A 16,786-nucleotide genomic window follows, 5' to 3' on the forward strand; every position below is an offset into this window, starting at 1 on the left:
GTTGGCTATAGGTCTGTAGGTTCATTTCTGGGTTTTCAATTCTATTCCATTGGTCCAGAGGTCTGTTCTTATGCCAGGACCAAGCTGTTTTGATTACTATGGCTTTATAGGAGAGTTTGAAATTTGGTATTGATATTTCTCCAGCAGTGTTCTTTCCGTTGAGGAGTGTTTTTGCTATTCGGGGTCTTTTATTGTTCCATATGAATTTTTGGATTGCGTCTTCTATTTCCTTGAAGAATGAGGTTGGAATTTTGATAGGTATCTCATTGAATTTGTAGATAGCCTTGGGAAGTATTGCCATTTTCACAATGTTAATCTTTCCAATCCAGGATCATGGGAGGTTTTGCCATTTTCTAAGTTCTGTGTTGATTTCCTTTTTCAAGATTTTAAAGTTTTCATCATAGAGATCCTTCACTTCTTTGCTTAAGTTAATTCCTAGGTATTTTATTTTTTGAGGGGCTATTACAAATGGAGTTACTTTCCTAATTTCAGAAACACTTTTCTCATTGTTGGCATGCAGAAAAGCCATTGATTTTGGGGGGTTAATTTTATACCCTGCTACTTTGCCAAAGTTGTGAATCAGCTTGAGTAATTTCGGAGAGGAGTATATGGGATTCTTTAAATACAAGATCATGTCATCGGCAAAGAGGGAGAGGTTTATTTCTTCTTTCCCTATTTGGATCCCGTTTATATTGCATCTTGTCTTATTGCTGTAGCTAGGCATTCTAATAATAGATTGAAGAGAAGTGGAGAGAGTGGACATCCTTGTGTTGTTCCTGAGAAGAGAAAATGGCTTTAGTTTTTCACCATTAAGTATAATGCTGGCTGTAGGTTTGTCATATACAGCCTTTATTGTATTGAAGAATGTTCCATGGATTCCTAATTTTTCCAAAACCTTCATCATAAAGGGGTGTTGGATCTTGTCGAATGCTTTTTCTGCATCTATTGAGATAACCATGTGGTTCTTATCCTTGCTCCTGTTGATGTGATGAATTATATTAATTGATTTGCGTATATTGAACCAGCTTTGCATCCCTGAAATGAATCCTGTCTGATCGTGGTGTATGATTTTTTGGATGAATTGTTGATTTTTTTTTTTTTTGCCTGTTGTGGGGCCTGAATTCTGGGCCTGGGTGCTGTCCCTCAGCTCTTCAGCTCAAAGCTAGCCCTCTACCACTTGAGCCACAGCGCCACTTGCGCCTTTTTCTGCATATGTGGTGCTGAGGAATCGAACCCAGGGCCTCATGCATGCAAGGCAAGCGCTCTACCACTGAGCCACCTTCCCAGCCCTTTTTGGATGAATTGTTGAAGTCGATTGGCCAAAATTTTGTTTAGAAGTTTTGCATCAATGTTCATCAAAGAAATGGGTCTATAGTTCTCTTCCTTTGATGAGTCCCTGCCTGGTTTTGGGATGAGGGTTATGATGGCTTCATAGAATGTGTTCAGTAATGAACTTTCTCTTTCAATTTCATTGAAGAGTTGGAGGAGTATTGGTGTGAGCTCTGTTTTGAAGGCCTTGTAGAATTCCGCTGTAAAACCATCTGGTCCTGGACTTTTCTTAGCTGGGAGGTCTCTTATTGCTGTTTCTATTTCAATGCTTGATATAGGCCTGTTAAGCTGGTTTAACTCATCTTGGTTTAGTTTTGGCATGCCAATATTTGCTAGGAAAAGGACCATTTCTGTCAAGTTCTCAAACTTATTAGCATAAAGTTTTGAGAAGTATTCCCTTATAATGTTCTGAATCTTGGTTGTTTCCGTGGTGATGTTTCCATTCTCATCTCTGAGTTTATTTATTTGGGTGTGTTCTCTTCTTTTTCTGATAAGATTTGTTAAGGGTTTGTCAATTTTTTAATTTTTTCAAAGAACCAACTCTTTGTTTTGTTGATTCTTTCTATATTTTTTTTGGATTCTAATTCATTTAATTCTGATTTAATTTTAATTATTTTTTTCCATATACTGGATTGGGGTTTATCTTGCTGCTTTTTTTCAAGGAGGTTCAGATGTCTCATTAAATTGTTGGTTTCAGATCTCTCCAATTTGTTGATGTAGGAGCTCAGAGCTATAAACTTGCCTCTGAGTACTGCCTTTGCTGTGTCCCAGAGGAGCTGGTAATTTGTGTGCTCATTTTTGTTGAATAGCATGAACATTTGAATTTCCTTTCTAATCTCTTCCATGACCCACTCGAGATTCAGCAGTGTGTTTTTCAGCCTCCATGTGTTACCGGACTTTCTTTGGTGGCTTTTGGTGCTGAGTTCTAATTTTATTCCCTTGTGGTCAGAGAGAATGCAAGGTATAAGTTCAATGTTTCTGAATTTGGACAAGTTTGCTTTGTGGCCTAAAATGTGGTCTATTTTAGAAAATGTTCCATGTGCTGCTGAGAAAAACGTGTATTCTGATGCTGCTGAGTGAAATATTCGGTAGATGTCTGTTAAATCTAGTTGATCTAAGCAGCTGTTTAGATCTGCGGTTTCTCTGTTGAGTTTTTGCCGAGTTGATCTATCTAGTGGGGAGAGTGGTGTGTTAAAATCCCCAACAATTAATGTGTTTGGATCTATGTGCGATTTGAGGGAAAGTAGTGTTTCTTGGATAAATTTGGGTGCTCCATTGTTTGGCGAATAGATATTTAGAATTGTAATATCCTCCTGAAGGAGAGATCCCTTAATTAGTATGTAGCGACCTTCTTTATCTCTTCTCACAAATTTTAATTTGAAGTCTACTTTATCTGATATTAGGATTGCAACTCCCCGCCTGTTTATGGGGGCCATTTGCTTGGTAGATTTTGTTCCAGCCTTTAACATTGAAAATGTGTTTGTTTTCATGGGCAAGATGTGACTCCTGAAGGCAGTAGATAGAAGGATCTTGTTTTTTAATCCAACTAGACAGTCTATGTCGCTTCATTGGAGAGTTAAGTCCGTTAATGTTGAGAGATATTTGGGAGTTCCTGCCATGTTATCCACCTTCTTGGGGGTTGCGAACACTGGGTTCTTCCTATGGTTCTTGGATTCTCAGTTTGGGTGCAGTTTCTTGGCCTTTGTTGCGGTCTTGTTGGTTTTCTATGTGTAGGACATCTTTAAGAATCTTTTGTAGGGCTGGTTTGGTGCAGATGTATTGTTTCAATTTTTCTTTGCTATGGAAGGTTTTCATTTGGCCTTCAGTTATGAAGGAGAGTTTAGCTGGGTACAGTATTCTTGGTTGATAGTTGTTTGTTTTTAGGGCTTAGCATACATCATTCCAGGCTCTTCTTGCTTTGATTGTCTCTGCTGAGAAATCTGAGGTGATTCTAATTGGTTTCCCTTTATAGGTGATTAATCTTTTCTCCTTGACAGCTTTAAGGATCTTTCCCTTGGTCTGAGTTGATCCTGTGTGGATTATAATGTGATGGTGGGATGTCCTATTCTGATCTGGTCTATTTGGAGTTCTAAAAGCTTCTTGTATCTGAATAGGCCTATCTTTTTGCATGTTTGGGAAGTTCTCTGCTAGGATCCTGTTAAACAAATTTCCTAGACCATTAACTTCTGTTTCTAGGTGCTCCTCTACACCCATTATCCTTAGATTAGGCCTTCTGATGGTGTCTTCCAAGTGTTGGATAGATCTATCATATTTCTTGGACTTGTCTTGGATGGTTGTATGTTCTTTCTCTATAATATCTAGGCTGTCTTCAATCCCAGAGGTTCCATCTTCTGCATGGTCTAACCTGCTGTCAAGACTTTCTACTTTGTTTTTTATTTCTTTTCCTTCTAATTGGTCAGCTTTGATGGCTTCACATTCTTTGTTGAAGCTTTGTTTTAGATCTTGTATGGACTTCTTTACTTCCTTAATTTGGTGTTCAGTGTTTATTCTCAAATCACTTAGTTGATTGGTGATGGTTTCCTTGGACTCCCATTCCTTCTGTTGGGTTCCATTCGGCATTCCCTTTGTGGTCTCACTGACTTCCTTCAGCTCTTTGTTAATGGATCCCATGAATGCCTGTAGTGATCTTTGTGTATTCTCATCCTGCTCTCTCAATTCCTGTATTACTCTTTGCTTAGCTTCCTCCCATTCATGCCATTCTTGTAGTTCTCTTTGAGTGTTCTCAGCCTGTTCACGCCATTCCTGCCTTTCTTTTTGAGTATTCTCAAGCTGCTCATGCAAATCCTGTATCAGTTTTTGAGTAGTTTCCTCACGCTCATGATATTCCTGTATAAACCTTTGGATTGCCTCCTCTCTCTCCCTATCACTCTCATACAGAGTTCTTTGTATGTTTTCAATCTTTTCATTTATCATGTTTGCCAGCAGTGTTTGTAGAGCTATTTGGGAACTCTCCTCTGGATTATTCATTATCTGTTCTGTCCCCTGATTATCATGAGTGGGAGTGTAGATACCTGGACTTGCCATTTTTCTTGTGGTTTTCCGATTTACTCTGCCCATTTGGGATGAAAGTAACACCAGTTTTGTGCTAGAACACTAACTTAAGGCAAGCATCAACCAAAGTCTGAATTTGCACAGTCAATAGTCTGCAGATACAATCTAGTTCAACAGATACCTCTATTCAACATCAAACAACTATATATTAATGGCTATGAACCGCAAAGAAGAATTTGGTAAACCAGAAATTATTAGGGTTAGGGAGAGATATGGGTAAAAATAGGAATAGAGTGATGTGGGAAGGTACAGGGAGAGTTAACTAAGTCCTAGTCTCAAAGCAGGAAATAGGTTGGATAGGATGAAGGAAGAGAGAGAAAACAAGAAGAAAGAGAAAGGAAAAAAAGGAGACCAGAAAAAATAGAAAAATAAAAATTATTAATATGCAGATTTGAGAACAAACTATTCAAAGAACGTGAACATAATGAGAGAAGGGGAGGGATATAAAGGAGATGTGAAAAACTTAAAAATAAAAATACTTAAAATATTATATAGGTATAAAGAGGTAGTACTGCTATTAAGGAATTTAAGTCTCAGAAGTTTTGCATTGAGAAATAAATTTGTGGATTAAGTGTGTACACAATGGGAGATAGGGTCTAATAGTCAACTACGGGTTTATCTGAGGATGTGCACAGCAACAATTAAGTCCCATAAAGAAGAACAAAAGAGAGGAAAAGGTGAGAAGGATAAGGAAGAAAGAAAAAAAAGATCAGAAGTTCGGTCAAGCTAAGCAAAAAACAAAAAGAAAATTTTTTTAAAAAAAGAAAGAAAAACGCACACACGCATGTATCCCTAAAATAAAGATTATGAGAGGGAAATAATTACTAGAAAACAATTTTTTCCAAAAAAGGTAAAAATTAAAAATTAAAAAAAGTTTTAGAAAAGAAAAAAAAATTTTGTAAAAGGTATTTAAAAAAGAGAAGAAGAAGAGGAAAAAGGGGGGAAAAAGTTCTTTGATATTTTGGGGAGGGTTGGGAAAAATCATGTATCTCCCTTGTGTCTGTAATCAGTCTCTGGTTGGAGTCTCTGGTCTGCTTGTGGTCCTGTGGCTTGGTTGGTTTCTTAAGTCAGTTTGTTTGGACAGGCAGAAAAATGCTCTGCTTTACCCAGGATTTTGTGATCCTCCTCCCAAGTTAGTTCAATGGGAGGGGGATGTGCTTTGAGTATCACAAAAGAGGGAGATGGCTTTTTCCTCAAGTTTGGAGATGCTGTGATAAGGCTAGGTTCTGGGTAGAGTTGAGGCCTTTCAGCAAACAGTAGCTTTTCCTGGGTGCTAGTTTGTGAGAAACTCACAGAGCCCAGCCTGGAGCCACTCTCAGGGTTTCTGTTTATTGATGTCAAGGCTACTAAAGAGAGGGTCAGCCTCTGGCTCAGATTACCCGGTGAAGAAAGCCACTCCTAGGGCTGGCGCCCAAACTGGGTGACTTTTCCCTGGGTGGAGCTGAGTCTGGCAGGTCACGCCATTAAGTTCTTGTGACCTGCTAAATGACCCTAGTTTTATTCCAAGGCCTGAGTTGGAGCTAGCAGCTCCGCTGAGCTTTATCAGTATCCAAGATGGAGATCTCCGGTCCTGGGGGGGGGGGGGGGGGGGGGAATTGGTGGCCTTCCCTCCTCTGCTCCCTGAGAAGGGGTGAGGACATCAGGCTTCTACTCATGCCGAGTCTTGGTTCCTGGGTCATCTCTGGTCTGCGAACTGCAGGATGAAGATGTCTGCTCCTTGTCAGTTCTTGCTGGTGTTGAGTAGAATCCACTCGCCCGCCACGCCTGGCTCTTTCGTCCCAGACTGTCTTTGTTTCAGGAATGGCAGCACCACTGGTGCCGCCGCTGCCGCCACAGCGGCAGCAGCTGACAAGAGCTCCAATCTGTCTCCTTGTCTGGATTTTCCCTCTCTGGCCTAACTCTCTGTCCTGTGATGGCACACTTGGTGTGATTCTCTGGCTTAGGACTGTTCACTGGAACTCTAAAACTGCTTTCTAGGTGAGAGCTTGTTTTGCCTCCAGCTTCTCCTCCGCCATCTTCCCAGAACTTTCATTTATGAAATCTTATACTAACACATAAGATTATCCCATGATTAAAGTAGTTCAAATCTAATAACCATAATTATATTAGTGGATCTCGTTTCCTAGTATAATATCTTATTACCTCTGATATTGATTCCTTTACCAAATGGAATCTATGAACTAAGATTTTAGAAATTGTTATGAGAATGACTAAAATTCTACCAACCAATTAGTTGAATTTACAGAGTGAGATAAAAATACTGAGCTTACCAATTATTATACATATAAAATTCTCTCATTCATGATTCTAAAACCAGTACACTCTTCAAGGAATTTGATAATATTTAATTGGCTAGGTACAACAAATAAACTTTGCCACGAAACCCTAGAGCTGGAATAGCATAGCATGTGGTATATGTAAGATAAGTCCAACTTAACCCATTTTCATATATATATATATTCCCTGAAAGATCTGTTCCGTGCAGAGATAATACAAATCTGGAGAGAAAACATTTGGAATTGGTTGCTACATTTATCACATTATTTTTTACCTATTTCTGTGTATTCCTCCCAGACTTTCTAATTCTAATTGATACAAAACCAAAATTCTTTATTTTAGGGGGCGGGGGCCGGTCATGGTTCTTGAACTCTAGGTCTGGGTGCTGTCCCTCAGCTCTACAGCTCAAGGCTAGCGCTCTACAACTTGAGCCATAGTGCCACTTCCCGCTTTTTTCTTTTTGCTTATGTGGTGCTGAGGAATCAAACCCAGGGACTCATACATGCAAGGCAAGCACTCTCCCACTGAGCCACCTTCAGCACCCATAACCAAAATTCTTATCTTTTCAGATAGCAAGTGCATTATTTCCTGCAAAAGCAAGTTGGTTCTTTGTTTTTAAACAGATCTCAATTTGATAACTTAGTTTCAACATAAAATCCTCTTTATAGCCCAAATCTGTTTTCAAATGATTAAAGAGAAACCATTGGTCCTATCTTATGATTAGAAGGTACAACTGACAAACTTTAGGCAAGGTTTTGGTTAACTTCAGGACTTACAGATCAGATTACTGTCCGGTGATTACTACTCAAAGTACTTTTACAAATGTGAAACTATCTTGACTTAGGAGAAGGTAAATGGGGAGGATGAGGCAGATGGAGGAGAGGCACACAATGGTGAACAGGTACATACATAAAGCTATGCATTCAGTACATGATTTTGGTCACATTTTCACAACATGGTTATTTTCTTGTATATCTTACTAAGTAAGTGTGTAATAAAAGACTAAGCCTATATATCAAAGCAAATTCAAAAAAACATTCATTTTCAAGTTTCATAAATATATGCAATTCTAAAGTCTCTACTACACATCTGCACATTTTCTTAGACTAACATAATACACAGACCCATGGAAGTCTCCTCTTAAGTAGTTAATTTTGCCTAGATTTGAAATTATTTTCATAAAAATTCAATGAAGCCACAAACAAAAGTACTGTAACGTTTGGAATCTACCCAAGTTTTAAAGGGGGAGAGAAGGAGGGTAGGTGAAGGGATGGAGAGAAGGAAAGGGAGAGAGAGAGAAGGAGAGAGAAGCAGCAATTCCATAAATGAGAACGGAACTCAATCCCTTACTTTCTTTTGCTTTTCATTTCAGTTGTTTGGAAAACACTAGAAGCAGACATGAGGTTTTCTATATATTGTCCAAAAACGTGGTCTTCTGATTTTAGCCTCAGGGTTTCTTCCTTAACTGCATCTACTCTTGCTGAGAGATCTTCAAGTGTGTGTTGGAGTTCCAACACTTGATTAATGTTGTGCTTTTTCCTCTCATTTTTGTACTTTTTTTAATGCAGATTTCATTGGATGGGGAAGACTGTGTCAAAGTATGATCAAGCAGAAAGGGTGTGACAGGGTGCAGACAGGGTCAGGCTGGGGGCCTAGCAGCACCTCCACCTGCACCCTGTGGCCCTTCTGTTGGCACATTGGGTTGGACCCATCTCGTAACGGGTGTTGGGATGTACCATCTGACACTGATCACGGTTCTACTGCCATGGCTCTGAGATGGAAATGCTGGGCGCAGTAGTTACCATGGCCCTCTTCTGAAACAAAGCTTTGGTCCTATGGCCTGCATTCCGGAGGGAGTTAATGAGCAAGAAACTGTGCACCCAGACCCACCTGTACAGTCTTGGGTTTCTGTTCACCCATGGTGCTGCCCACAACACGGCTGAGGTTGCCCCTCTGTTGTCATTGTTAGTTTGAGAAAAGATCTTCCTATGTACCTCAGGCTGGTTTTGAAGTCACGATTCTTCCACATCACTCTGCTGAATACTGGGATTACAGGTGTGCATCAGCCTACATGACTTTTGCTTTTGTAGTAATAGTATCCTATTGTTTGTTCTCTCATCATCACCGTAAGTCACGTCTTGAGTTTAAATGCCTGCTCTGCCAACCATCCTCTTAGCTCTGTCAGCTGGCAAGAGGTTCTGCCTTGTGCTGAGCCTCACAGGATTGACGCTGTGAGCCAGCTTCATGCCTTGTATGATTGCTTTGAGGGTTCAGTGAGGTCTCAGGTGTGTGTGCCTTGTCTAGGGCCGTGCCCAGAGCATGCTATGCAGCCGCAGCTACTAAGTGGAGTATGTGGTGTAGTAGCCAGTGGTGAGAAGCATGTGTGATCTTACGTGAACTCAGAAAGTGCACTGTTTCTACTGAACTGTGAGATCCAGGTCAGAGGATTGCATGGAGGGTGTGCTGAGCGTCTGCTCCCAGCACTGTGGAGCTCCCTTGAGTCTGGGATTACTGACATTCTCCCTTCTTATTCTCTCCTCAGCTTCGCCTCAACAGTATCAAGAAGCTTTCCACAATCACCTTGGCCTTTGGAGTGGAAAAGACCAGAAGTGAACTCCTCCCCTTAATTACAGGTGGGGACTCTTGTGGCACAGTGCAGTTGGGGTGCCTCGAGATGGCTTCTGCTTAATAAGAGAAGCCCACGGCAGGGGCCTTGGATAATGGGGTAAGAGGGTGAGGTGCAGGTAGACAAGCTTTATGTACTGCAGGACTGTGTTGAGGGGAAGGCTGAGGAAGAAGATGGAGGCAGGATGTCCTCTCGGAAGTCTGCTGGAAGACAGCTGCAGACCCGGAGTGAGGCCCCCAGCTTGAGACTGCCTTGGGCTCTGCAAGGTGGAAACAGTCATGTGACTCATACTAGAGACATGGAGAGCATTCAGTCCATTCAACACATAAGTGTCGGCTGTGAGGACAGTCTCATCAGACAATGTTCTGCTTGCCTAAATGGAAAGAACTGGGGCAGTGGATGGCGGGAATGTGGGAGCTTCAGACCAAGAGCTGCCAGGGAATCCAGACACTTGGGGTCAGAGTCCCAAGTGGCTTTCGGTTCCTTCTTCTCTGTACTTGCTGCCTGGGAGCTTCTCCAGTCGCATGTGGCAGGAGCCGTCTATGGGAAAACATGGTGCTGTCCACACAGAAAAGCAGAAGCCTTGGCCTCACGCCTGCAGAACATGCAGGATTGGTTTTGTGAGTGATTACTGCAGCATGATTGTGGACTAGAGCAAAATGCCAGGCTGGCATCTTAAAGGACAGCAGTGTAGTGTCGCTGTTCTGTAGGTGGTGCTCTGAGCCTGGGTGCTTCTCTTCCTGTGGTGAGTCCTAGGTCAGAAAGGAAGAATCCCTGAGATTGCCGGTGCCCCAGCCTCCCTTGCCCAGCCCTGAGGCCTGAGACTGTGGCTGGGCTTGGCTCTGTCTTCGGGTGGAAGCCGGGCAAGGGGCCGGTGGTTGGGGGCAGGCTGGGGGAGGGACAGCCTGCAAAGCCTCCAGGAGGCAGTAGCTGAACCGAGTCTGAACCGATAGAAAAGGATTTTTGGCAGAGAACAGTGCTGAGAGTGTAAGCTGTACCTGAGCAGGAAATCTGCATGCCACTGTGTTGCACAGGATGGGACTCAGTCTCCCCTCCCTGAGGGGTGTAGAGTGGCCCTGTCACACAGTGCTCCCCCACCCACCTCCAGCTCATATCTTTTTCTCTGTGCTGGCCATATGGGAAAACTCTGGGTACTGACAGCTAGCTTGTGCATCTTGGGGCCGGGATCCCAGGGTGCAGGGACCCCAGGAAACTGGAAGTGGCACTAAGCTTCAAGTAGTAGAGCACTAGCCATGAGTAAAAGAGCTCAGGGACAGCACCCAGGCTCTGAGTTCAAGCTCCACTACTGATTTCCCGCTGCCAATCTCCCCCCAAAAACGTCATTATAACAAGGATCCATCTGCTTTAAAGGTTTCTCCGCCAAAGCACTATCAGCTGTAAGAAGTGAGTAGTTGGGATTTTAATGAAGTAGAAACAATGGGAAGGTAGATACAGTCTGGCAGGGACTTGACTAGGCAAGGTGTGTGCAATGTGCAATAGTGGCTACCATAATGCCTGGACTCGGGTGTGACCCAGGAACAAAGTCAGATGGCGCCTGTCCTAGGCATCAGTCAATGGTTACTCCCAGATCTAACCAGGCATGAGGGCTTCCCCCCCATAATTCCCCAGGACAGGACTTTCTTAGCCCTTCAGAATTCCACTGTTTTACTCCCAATGGCCGCACTTCTCCAGGCTGGTTCTTTTGCGAGGATGGCAACCACAGTGTGGCATGCTCTACCAGCAGGAGGTGCACAAGGGGTGGGGCCTGGAGCCCCCAAGCTAAGCATGCAGGGTGTGGGGGGGAGCTGACCTCCCAGCTGGTTCATGAGCTGAGTCTCACCTTTGTGTCACAACCCATTTTTCCTGGAAGGCTTTGTTAGTAGCTTCAAGTCATCCCCACGAGTGAGAGGTGAGCATGCCTCCTTCATATTGAGCATAGTCACAAGATGCTGCTGTGAATGAATCCAAGTCAGGAGCTGGCTGTGAGCTCTTGCTGGCAGGTGTGCGGCGGGGGAACAAGAGTCGGGGAGTCCGGCCACAGTGTGGCAAGGACATAGGGGACAGGAAAGGGATTCGTACAAGATGGTGGCGCAGAACTGAGGGTGCTCAGGAGAAAAGGAGGAGACAGAGATGGAGAAATGCCACGCCTACTCCGGTGGAGTCTACTTAGCATGGGAAACCTGCTTTCAGATCTGAGAATGGGGCTTCAAAGAGGCCTACTTCCTGGAAAAGGCTGTCAAACCCCTGGGAAAGATGTGTTTCTATTCCTGTTTTTCTTTTCTTCACTGTATAGGAGTGCCTATTAATCTTTTACTGTTTCTGCTGCTTGTTCTACTTACTCATGCTCAACGTTCCCTTATTCAAGGCTCTTTCTTGGAAGTGTTGACGACTCCAACATCTGATGAGTGTCCTGAGAATATGACTAACTCACCAGAGTTAAGTGCTACTCTGAAAGCCCCTCTTATGGAGGCTAGTAGACAAGTCATAAGTAAATATAAAAGTATTGGGGGTTTCATGACGTCACTTCAGCAGAAGGAATTGTTTGTAAGAGATTTACAAGAAGCTGTAGGCACAGCTAGAGCAGAAAGAGTGTATGGCTATTGGAGACTTCCGTTTAATCCTAAAGCATATACAATAGACTCATATAGATATCCTGTAGATAAGAAAGCTGTAGAGGGCTATTTAGACCAAAAGCTAAATAACATTCCTAAAAAGTTGGTAGATGGAAGGTGGCAATGGCATATCAGAGGAAAATGGTGGGATCCTCCATTATCTAGAGGACCCTAAAGACTTCCCCCTGATCCATAGCCTTTAACAGGTGTGTATGATAAGGATCGCAACCGTTGGGAAAACTACTTAGGAGAAAGAACTCCTATTACTCTCTTTCATTTACTGAGAGACTTGCTAGATCTAGGCCTCCTTGGTGCTTACTATCAAAGAAGGAACAAGAAAGATCTTATGAGACAGTTAAGGCCTCTATGGAGAAGAGTAAATGATTATGTGAAAGGGTTACAGAAAAGACACTATGAGCTTAAATTTGATATATGGCCAGATTTAACTAAGCATACTGAATATCATGATTTTGGGCCACAAATTGGGGACCCTCTAAAGAATGGCAAAGAAGCACAATTGCTCAGAAAAGATTTGAAACTTATAAAGTATAAAACTAAACAAAAGTAACTATGAAGTACTAGACTTCATGCCTTTCTGTTCAGCAGCTTGCCCATATGCTCTGGTTAGTGGTTAATAGGTGATAAACATCGAAACCAATTGTATTTCTTAAAAATAGAGGTAAAGCCTGGAACAAGTGCCTATCGTCATACCTCGTCATCCAAAAATCAAGATCAGGCGACCAGCTGGTGACCACCCAAGAATGAAGTCTTGCAGCAACATTGTGTAAAATTTTGCCCTTTCTCATGGAGACTTTTGCTATAAAAGCTTGTTATCCTCTGCAATAAATCGCACTCAGCATTCACCCCTCTTGTGTGTGAGTTGTCTGTTTGCCATCTCCCCACCTATTCCAGTTACCTCCACTAGGTGTCCTCCGTCGTCCCGACAAAGCCTCTTGTGTGTGAGTTGTCTGTTTGCCATCTCCCCACCTATTCCAGTTACCTCCACTAGGTGTCCTCCGTCATCCCGACAGAGCAGGTCCGCAGCAGAGAAAAACCTCCTAAATGTGGGAACTCTCCAGAAGTAATGAGTCCAGACAGGGCTGCATGTCAGCATGACGATGGGTGTCTGTGCATCCAGTGTACTGCAGGGGTGCATGGGGTGCAGAGCCTAACCTTGAGCTGAATAGCTGAGGGACAGCACCTAGGCCCAGAGTTCAAGCCCCAAGGTCAACCAAAAAATAAAAGAGGAAAAGCATGTGGAGCTTGCGGAGCGCTGTGGGGGAGGGGTAGTGCAGGGCTTGGGTTGTCTTGGATTTGGATCATGCTCAAGACAGAGTGTGAGGTGCGTGGAGGGTGGGGTGCTGCTGGGGATCGGGTGCTGAGAGGGGGTGGGCTGGGGGCAGGGAATGCCTGTGTCCCCTCACAAGGCAGGGAGCTGGTGGAGGACGCGCGCTGCCCCTAGGTCAGGAGGCTAAGTCCACATCCACACTCTCCAAGGTGACACAGACGGGGAGGACCTATGGGGACGGGAACACCAGGGGTCAGGAGAGGACCAGGTGTGTGTGAGGTTAATGATGACACCAGACAGCTCCCCATGGAGCCCAGAGCATGCGTGTGCTGGGTGGAATGACTTTGGGCTGGATTAAGGGCATGGGACATGGAGGGAATCTAGCTAAAGCGAGTGTCAGGGGAGGGAGTGCAGGGACGGGACCTGTGGTTCAAGACTTTCTGTGGTGGGGTGGCTGTAGGAACTTCAGGATCAGGAGGAGGCGCCTGGCTCAGAGCCCACAGTCCACACAGCACCCGGCATAGTCCCTGGATGGCTCCTGGAGGCAGGCGTGCCATCTGCTTGCTTCCCTTTTCTGTGCCGGTCCCAGTACTTGAACTCAGGGCCTGGGTCCTATCCCTGAGCTTTGTGCTCAGGGTTGTTGACTGTCCCCGGGAAATCAGTGCTACTTCTGGCTTGCTGTCACCCTGCAATTCATTCCTGAGAACAGAAGGGTGGAGGTGGAGAGCCCTGGACAGGAGGCCCCTCCTCATATTCAGCACAGCAACCCTGACCTGCACCCAAGAGGCTGTGGTAAAGTGACCTCATAACAAGAGACATGAGGAGCACTGCAGGAAATGTCACAATAGCCAAGCAAGGGACTTTCTCAAGGAGCCTTCGTGTTTTAAAAACAACTTTATATTTAAAAGGTGCTTTTCAAAAGTACACTTGATGTCCTTGTTGAATTAGCAAAGAGTCTAGAGATATGTAACATAGACTGCCAAGGAAAAGAAAGAGTTGTGAAAATTAATTATGTGTAAGAAATAAGCATGGACAAGACGAAGGGAGTAACTGTCAGGAAGGAGCCTTAATATTTGTGGTCAGTGGTACAACAGCAGGACTCCCCTTTTTTCTTCCTTCCTTCCTTTCTTCCTTCCTTCCTTCCTCCCTCCTTCCCTCCTTCCTCCTTCCTTGCTTCCTTCCTCCTTTCTTGCTTCCTTCCTTCCTTGCTTGCTTCCTTCCTTCCTTCCTTCCTTCCTTCCTTCCTTCCTTCCTTCCTTCTTTCCCTCCTTCCTTCCTTCCTTCTTTGCTGGCTTGCCCTCTCTCTTCTCTGTCTCTGTCTGTGTGTCTCTGTCCCTCATTCTCACTTTCCTTCTTTGTGCCAGGCCTGGGGCTTAAAATCTGGGCCTCCATTCTGTCCCTGGGAAGATTTTGCTCAAAGCTAATGCTCTACCACTTCAGCCACAGCACCACCTCCATGTTTGTTTGTTTGTTTAGTGGTTTATTGGAGATGAGAGTCTCAGAGAGTTTTCTGCCTAGACTGGCTTTGAAATGTGATCCTTAGATCTCGCCTCCTAATGAACTCAGAACACAAGCATCAACCACCACACCCAGCTGCTATTTTCTTTTCTTTATTTATTTTTTTTATTGTGAGAATACCCTACAGAGGAGTTACAATTATATGGGCAAGATAACGAGTATGTTTCCTATCAAGCATTGTTGCCTCCTCTTTGTTTCCCCTTCCCATCCCTTCCCATACTCCCGCCCTCCCCCAACCCGATTCTCCCCCACACCAAAGTTGTAAAGTTCATTTTTCCACATACATCTGTACATCTCATTGTTGCAATGGGTCCACCTGTATCCCTAGTTAAAAGATTTGTTTTTTCCCTCCCCCTCCACAAATTATACCAACATCAAATACAGTGAAAGCATGGGTTATACCATGGAGGAAGGACATACAAAGCAACATAGAAATCATCTTATAAATATGTTAGAAACAATTGCCAGCTGATATTTTCTTTCCAACTATTTTCTTCTCCAGAACAGAAAGGGCTTTAAGAATTATTTGCTTCATTGCATAGGGAACTATTATGAAAGAAAGAAAAAAAATCAAAAGACTCAAAATGTAATTAGGAAAACCTGTTAAGCAAGTTTAACCAGTATATCTTGAATTTGACACGACTACCAATTAATGGGGCAGATTCTTGGGAGGAACTTGACATGACCTAATAAGCATTATTCAAAATCTCATATTTCCACATTCATATAATTCTGTGGGCCAGCAGAACAGAGACAGATGAACACACACAGAGATATATAGCACACAAATGCACAGGTGTGGACATGTGCACACACCTCTATCTCTCAGCAGATGACTTTTATCTAGGTGTGGAGATTGTTGAATGGCCAAGCAAAGTTAAGCAGAGATGCGAGCTTGGTGGTCCTCAGGGGAGAACCACTTTCTTCTTCTTTGTGCAGGTGAAGAGGAAGCTGCAGGGAATGGAGTGTCCGCTCATGAGCAGGAAAGGGCTGAGGGCTGGGAAACAGCCCATAGCAAATTCCGCTATATGATGCAGCACAGGGCTGGGGTTGTAAATTACAGATAAGCAAATCTGACAGATGCAGGACATGGTATAAAAGGAGATGAAGGCACTAACCAGGAGGAGGATGCTTATGGTGGCTCTGGACTCCAGAGGGGCTCTGGTGGAGACACTGGTCCTCCGGATGTGTCGCATTCTCTGCTTGTGTCTGTACAGGATGAAGAGCATGGAGGTGCTGGCCCAGAGCATGAGCCCCAGACACAGAACATCAGGCACCAAGAGTATGGCCACGTGCAGCACGTCAGCAACTGGATCATTACACATGGAAGAACAGTATCCATAGGCTTTTAAGCTCATCATATTGTCATGTGGTTTGGGTCCGATCATGTACATGAGACAAACAATTCTCAGGAGGAGGAAGATCCCCCCCAGCTGAGGTACACTGTGGAGACAATGTGCTTGTGGGCTCTCCCCTTCAGCCCTGCCCACCTGGAGTCTCCCTGACTGATGCTGACAGCAAGGAAGATGCTCAGGGAGCAAGTTCTAACAATCGACACCACCCTGCCCACTCAGTGAAGATAGAAGACAATTTTGCACCCCACATCATTTAAGAAAATTCTCCAGCACAAAGCCACCATGGTTTGGGGAACACTCCTACACAGAAGACTTAGGAAGTTGGCCACAATTAAGTGCCTAAGAATCAAGTCTGTGGCTCCCATCCTGTTCCCCATGCAGGAAAGGAATAGATAATGGGAGAGAAGAGACAAATTACCCACAAACCCAACCACAGTCTGGCCTAAGAGGATCACCCCCATAGACACATGGGCATCTCCCATCCTCTCTGTTCCTTGAGTCTCATTCAGAGGCTCTGGCTTGGGAAACTGAGGCCTTCATGGTGCCAAGGGAACTCAACATTCTCCATCCTGCATTCACACCACTGGAAATACTGTCCTACTGTCTCTCATGTATTAGGAAAAATCCAATTCTATTGATCCATTGGGAAGAGGAAGATGGCATGTTCAGGGAAATGGGTGAACCTGGAGAATGGCATTAAGGGAAGGTG

At 44.0% G+C, this 16,786-nt stretch overlaps 1 pseudogene; it reads left to right on the forward strand.

The window, feature by feature from the left end:
- LOC122125546 overlaps positions 1–16,334 on the forward strand; it is a 51,521-nt pseudogene extending 35,187 nt beyond the window's left edge.
- The last annotated feature ends 452 nt before the right edge of the window (positions 16,335–16,786 follow it).

The sequence above is a fragment of the Dipodomys spectabilis genome, unplaced genomic scaffold (genome assembly GCF_019054845.1).
Source record: "Dipodomys spectabilis isolate Male_0828 unplaced genomic scaffold, ASM1905484v1 ptg000266l, whole genome shotgun sequence".
Lineage (NCBI taxonomy): Eukaryota > Metazoa > Chordata > Mammalia > Rodentia > Heteromyidae > Dipodomys > Dipodomys spectabilis.